This window comes from Ovis aries, chromosome 9, assembly GCF_016772045.2.
Source record: "Ovis aries strain OAR_USU_Benz2616 breed Rambouillet chromosome 9, ARS-UI_Ramb_v3.0, whole genome shotgun sequence".
In the NCBI taxonomy this organism is placed as follows: domain Eukaryota; kingdom Metazoa; phylum Chordata; class Mammalia; order Artiodactyla; family Bovidae; genus Ovis; species Ovis aries.
In genome coordinates this window covers 56,451,984-56,459,116 of record NC_056062.1, presented here as the reverse complement: position 1 = coordinate 56,459,116, position 7,133 = coordinate 56,451,984, and positions in this window count along the sequence as shown.

Sequence of the window (7,133 nt, the reverse complement as noted above, 5' to 3'; positions counted from 1 at the left end):
GATATTTCACTGGCTATTTCAAGGCCAATACAATTCAAGGGAAATGCAAAATAGCTCTCTTTGAAGTTTTTTTGGACTGCTGAATGTTTTCAAGTCACTTTACTTATTAAATTTAATCACTTTAGTTATTGACTTTGTTTTCTCTGGTTTATTTCCACTTCTCAGGCTTTAGTTTTCATTGAAGTTAAACATGAATGTATTTTACAGTGGAAAATCAGAATTGTTGCAAAAAAACCTCCCTAAGTCTACCCTGCCCCCACCCTTTGTACGAGCTTCCCTGAAGGCAACCACTTTATAATAAATTTTTTAAAAATTTCCTATCTTTATTAATAAATAACATGTATATGCGGGTATTTGTTCAGTTTTAGGGATTCGCAGGTTGTGCTGGTGGTAAAGAATCTACCTGCCAATGCAGGAGACGTGAGAGACATGGGTTCAATCCCTGGTTGGGAAGATTCCCTGGAGTAAGAAATGACAACTCACACCAGTTTTAGACATTATCAGTTTTAGGCATGATCCACCAACTTTCCACTATGACAGGTGAGGCTTTCTGCCCTCTATCATAACTCTATGCCACCCGTTCTTAACTTTCTTTCCCATCTACTCCTACTCTATCCTCTCAAAACAAAGAGAAAATGAGGAGAAAATCACATTAGTAAATTAAGGGTAGTGCCCCATTGTCCTTTAGTCTTATTCAAAAGTTAAAAATCATTCTTTCTTTTTACTTTTGAAAGTGACCATTGTTTTCATCTCTGGATGTCTTCAGTGTTCCGAATTTCATAAATATTAATACATGCCATGCCATCAGCATTTCCTCCCATTTGGGAAATCCCTTGAATTATTAAAAAAAAACAAACAGATTTTCTTCTGTCTGCTTCCTCCATCTCTCTGTTGGGCTCATTTTCAGATATTGAATCTGTGGGATCAGTCTTCTAATTTTCTTCTATTTTCTCCATTTGTCAGGTCTTTGTCTTTTGTTCTCTTTTCCAGGAAATTTACTTTACTTTCTAGTCCATAAAGTGACTTAAAATAACACAAATGCACCATCTGATAGTTCTGAGGGTCAGAAATCTAACATGAGTTTTATGGACTCATGAGTCAAAGAGTCAGATTCTAAGTCAAGGACTTAGAGTCAAGGAGTCTAGAGGGCTTTCTGGAGATTCTTGCTGTTGTTCTTGCTCAGTTGCTTAGTCATGTCCAACTCTTTGTGACCCCATGGACTGCAGTACTCCAGGCCTCCCTGTCCATCACCAACTCCCGGAGCTTGCTCAAACTCATATCCATTGAGTCAGTGATGCCATCCAATAATCTCATCCTCTGTCATCCTCTTCTCCTCCTTCTTTCAATCTTTCCCAGCATCAGGGTCTTTTTCAATGAGTTGGCTCTTGACATCAGGGAGATTCTTGGGAAGACTATTTGCCTATCCAGATTGTTGGCAGAATTCAGTTTCACACACTTATAGGGCTGCAGTCCGTGTCTTCTTGATGGCTGTCAGCTCAGGGCTCTTCCAGCTTCCAGAGTTACCCATATTGCTTGGGTCATGGTCCCTTCCTTCATTTTCAAAGCCATTAACAGTGAGTGGGTTCCCTCTGATGTATCTCATCTCTCTTCTACTGTGGCATCTCTTAGCTTCCAGCTAGAAAAGTTCTCAGCTTTCAAGGGCTCATTTAACTAGATTGGGTCCACTTGATAGTCGAAGGTGATCTCTTCGTTTCAGGATCCCTAACCTTAATCACATCTGTAAAGTCCATTTTGCCATAGGTTTCAGGGTTTAGGATGTAGACATCTTTAGGGATCCTTACTCTGCCTACCACAGGTATTTTAATGTCTACTATAATGTATCTGGGGGGGTTCCCAGGTGGCTCAGTGGTAAAGAATCTGCCTGCCAATGCAAGAAGCACAGTTTGATCCCTGGCTTGAGAAGATCCCCTGGAGTAGGAAATGGTAATCTGCTTCAGTATTCTTGCCTGGAAAATTTCATGGACAGAGGAGCCTGGCGGGCTACAGTCTGTGGCAAAGAGCTGGACATGACTGAGCATGCACACATAACATATTTAGCTTCTAAAAATTCTTTAGTTTCTGAATGTTCCTTTCTAATATATATAGCAAGTATCTGTTTCATGTTTGGGATATCTTCTTTCTGAGTATAATCATGATAGTATATCAAAAGTTACAGCAAAAAAATGCTTTATTTACCCTGTATATTTTGTTTCCTGCAAGTTGCCTTTCTTTTGAGTTTATTTTGGTTTCTGTCTTCTCTTGTGGAATCCTCTGTTAGTTCATGGCCACCTGTCATAGGCTTTAACAGCTGACTGATCTCCCTGGTATCTAGGCATGACTTGTGGACCATGAGTTTGAGGATTAGGTGATCTGGCTTCTATAAGATCAACATTTCAGATTTTTTTCTTTCTTGTATTGATCAGATTCCTAAGAGTTGGGTCCTTTAATCTCCTACTTCCAGGATATTCCAGCTTTCATAGACCTGGCTGTCTGCCTTCTTGAGAATCAAGGGAAGTTGGGGATCTTAGCATTCAAGATACGAATGGCTAATGAACTTCTCTGCTTGTGGTAGGAAATCACCTTCAAATGTAGTTACTATGTTCTAGTCAAGAGATAGGCCAGTTTCCTTCTCCAGAGAAACTGTTTCAGTCTTCTGAGCAGATCTGGGGAGGGAATTACAACCTAACTCCTTCTTAAGTAGGCTTTCAATCAATCCTTCTGCATTGAGCCTCACCATCTTCCTATATCCACAGATACCTGGTGTCAAGTCCTGAGGTTTCTGGATGTTCTGTATTATAAATTAGGTTCTTCTTTACTTTCCCCACTGCCAGCCTAGCAATCAGCTTTTTTTCTCATATCTGCAAGGTCAGTTATGATTATGCAAACTCTTGCATTCTCTTTGTCCTTGTGGGTTTCCCCCTTCTCTGTAACTTTAGCAGCATTGGGAGGAAGTAAGAATAAATGAATGTTCATTCAAAATTGTGAGATTTAAAAGGGTAGACTTTCTGGCATGTGAGTTATATCTCAATAAAATACATTTTAAAAATGAAAGGATGTGTGTGATATGCTATCATTATCCCAACATATGCCTCCTAATTTTAGAGGACAGTGAGCCGAAGAAGCTTAAAGTGAGCAGCTCAGGATTGTGACAGTTTTAAGTCAACTTTTAAATGACTATTCAACTAAATCCACACAAGTTTTCTAAGTTGTATCTGGCCTTGCTGAGTTGCATTTTGGGACAGTGGCATATACTGTGGCTTCTCAAGCCCCAATCTTGGTCATTCTAGCCTGAACCATTTCTAGAAGAGGAACACTGATGCTTCATAAAAACTAAACATCTTTGCAGGGTGAAATGGACTGCATGTCATTGAGTCCAATGCCAGTTAAAAAGTGTACAAATACTTTTGATCACTTAATGATTGAATCTATACATAACTAATACAATTTGTATTATGCAATATATTAAAGATAGATGATAATACTGAGAATATTTAAGGCTCCAGGAGGAAAGGGGCCATGGCTCTCCCCGCATTCCCCTCCCCACCCAGCTCTCATGATGTAATTTGACAAACACACAGAACTCAAAGTGGCTAAAAAAAAAAAAGTACAAGGAAGTTTAAGTGGTCTATGGCTTTTCTTAACATAGCCAAAATCAATAATGTGAGATCTCTTCCTGTTAACATTTAGGGATTTACATGTCTAACTTCCATTAGTATTAAGTACTCTTTCCTGCCAACATCCATTTTTGTGCATTTTAAAATTGTTTATAGCATATTCACAGTGAATTTTTTTCATAGCTGAGAAAATAAAAGATGGCTGTAATATTTTCTAAAGCAATTAGCTCTTAATTACCTGTCATTCAATCAATATTTCTCCAAGTCTTCTTGATTTCTTGGCCCTCCTAACCTTCACCTAGCATAACTTCACCACAGCTCAAGTACCCAGAGTCTGTCTGCCTGCTGGAAAATATTATCACTTTTTAAAAACTGTGGTATCATAGGCCTTTAGTGGTTTGACTGATCAGAATACTAGAACTGCCCTTAGAAAGAGTTTGGGTTGATAGAGTCAGCAAATAAAAACGCAAGACCCCATTAAGAATTTCAGATAAACAGTGAATAACAATTTTTAGTGTAAGCATGTCACAAATATTGCAGGGGATGTACCTATACTAGAGCATAATTTTTTTTTAACCTGAAATTTAAATTGCACTGAGTGTCCTGTATCTTATCTGGCAATCCTAGACCCAGGTGACTGGGGACCCCTATACTGGGCCCCAGGCTTTAACGATCACCCATGGGTGCCTTTCAAGGATGAGGAATTCTTGGCACAAAATAGACATACCTACGCATTCCTGTACCCTCTTTATACATCATGTTCTGGGTATCTGCAATGCTAGTCTATAAAGGTGTGAGCAAAGAGTGGCTGATGGGAAAGGGTGGATCAAGATGGTCTTTGTGGCTGAGGTATCTGTTCACAGGACTGTGCTAGGCTGGTATGGCCGTAGGACAGAGTCCTAGGTGAGAAGACCGGGCCAGAAGAATGGGCTGGGGCCTTTGTCCCCTTACCCTGGGTTCCACAAGCGTCAAGCCTGCAGCGAGCATCTGACCACATACACATGCTTTCTGCTGGCTATCAGATGGGGAATAGGTACAGTGAGGGCAGAGCATAAGTTTTCATTTCTGATGTATGGCTTCTGTTTCTATCTTCTTTAATATTTTCATTTGCTTCAATTCATTTGCCTTTTGGTACATTTGCTTTTTTTTCTTTTTTCTGTTCTTCTGTCGCCATGCCGCATGGCTTTTGGAATCTTAGTTCCCCAACCAGGGGTTGAACCCATAACCACTGGACTGCTAGCAAATTCCCTTGGTACATTTCCTTGTAGAAATTTCACCAACGAATGGGTATTTGAAAAAATAAACTAAAAAAAAAAAATTCCATATTACCATTAACAACAACAGCACTACAAAATAAATCTAGTTTTATTTCCTGTATCTAGCCTTTTAAAGGCTAGCTCTCCTAATGCACCCAGGTGCTCAGTTTAAGTGCTAACCATTCTCCAGAGACCCTTTGGTGTGCTAAAACATAAGCTCTATTCATTTTAGAAGTAACACAGCGTGAGTTACAAGTGCAGATTCTATTTGTCAAGAAAAAAAAAAAAAGTAGCTGGAAGACACAAGAAAAAAGTAGGCTTTTGGGGAACTATCATATACTAGGTTTTTTTATAATATAAACAGTGCTTATTTAGCCTTGTAGAGAAAAGTTAATATTTGCCTAAGGTCCAGGGTTGCATGAATCCACCTCTGTTGGTATGTGCCAGGAAGGGAATTTAAAAATGGTATGTTGTACCAGTTAGATTTTTTTTTGCTCATTGTAACAGGAAGCCAACTCTAGTGGCTTAAAAAATTCAGGCATTTATTTTTCTCCCATAAGAAACATCTCTGTGATGCCACTGAATACCCAGGTTCTTTCTGCCTTTCTGCTCTGCCAAACCTGACTTTCTTCCTCATGCTCAATATGGCTGCTGCCCTTCTAGGCTGGAAGGAGGAAGCTGAAGAAAAAAACAATGTTGTCAAATCTTTTTAAAATTGAGGTATAATTGATTTACAACATCGTGTTAATTTCAGTTGTACAGCAAAGTGATTCAGTTACATATATATGTATATTCTCTTTCTGGTTCTTTTCTATTGTAGGTTACAATCTTGTATATTACAAGATATAGAATATAGTCCCCTGTGCTATACAGTAAACCCTTGTTTATATGTACAGTAGTCTGTTTCTGTTAGTCCCATGTGCTTAGTCACTTAGTCGTGTCCGACCCTTTGTGACCCCATGGACTGTAGCCCACGAGGCTCCTCTGTCCATGGGATTCTCCAGGCAAGAATACTGGAGTGGGCTGTCATGCCTTCCTCTAGGGGATCTTCCCAACCCAGGGATCGAGCCCAGGTTGATTCTTTATCGTCTGAGCCACCAGGGAAGCCTATCAATCCCATACTCCTAATGTGTCCCTCCTTTGATTTCCCTTTTGGTAACCATAAGTTTGCTTTCTATGCCTGTGAGTCTGTTTCTGTTTTGTAAATATGTTCATTTGTATTGTCTTTTTAGATTCCACATATAAGTGATATCATATATTAGTTGTCTTTCTTTATCTGACCTAGTACTTCACTTAGAATGATCATCTCGAGATCCAGCCAAGTCTTTCTCTTCTAATGATTTCTTGAAGGTTTCTAGTTTGTATCTCATTGGTCATGAATGTGTCAGAGAGCCACCTCCAGCTGCAAAGGAGGTTAAAGTGGTCAGTGTCTCAGCTGGACACACCAGTGCCCCAAATTATATTTGAGTTCTCTTAGGAAGAAAAATTGGAGAAGGCAGGGGTACCCCACTCCAGTACTCTTGCCTGGAAAGTCCCATGGATGGAGGAACCTGGTAGGCTGCAGTCCATGGGGTCACTAGGAGTTGGACATGACTGAGCGACTTCACTTTCACTTTCATGCATTGGAGAAGGAAATGGCAACCCACTCCAGTGTTCTTGCCTGGAGAATCCCAGGGACGGCGGAGCCTGGTGGGCTGCCGTCTATGGGGTCACACAGAGTCGGACACAACTGAAGTGATTTTAGCAGCAGTAGCAGCAGGAAGAAAAATGGTAAAGTTGGATATGGGTAGGTATTTAGCCATCTCTGCCACAAATCGGAACAAGCATACAAACTCTTCAAAATACAAGTCATTTCTCTCTCCCAACATACATTAACAGGATCATCAGTTCAGTTCAGTTCAGTTGCTCAGGCGTGTCCGACTCTTTGCGACCCCATGAATCGCAGCACACTAGGCCTCCCTGTCCATCACCAACTCTCGGAGTTCACTCAGACTCATCTCCATCGAGTCAGTGATGCCATCCAGCCATCTCATCCTCTGTCGTTCCCTTTTCCTCCTGCCCCCAATCCCTCCCAGCATCAAAGTCTTTTCCAATGAGTCAACTCTTCGCATGAGGTGGCCAAAGTACTGGAGTTTCAGCTTCAGCATCATTCCTTCCAAAGAAATCCTAGGGCTGATCTCCTTCAGAATGGACTGGTTGGATCTCCTTGCAGCCCAAGGGACCCTCAGGAGTCTTCTCCAACACCACAGTTCAAAAGCATCAA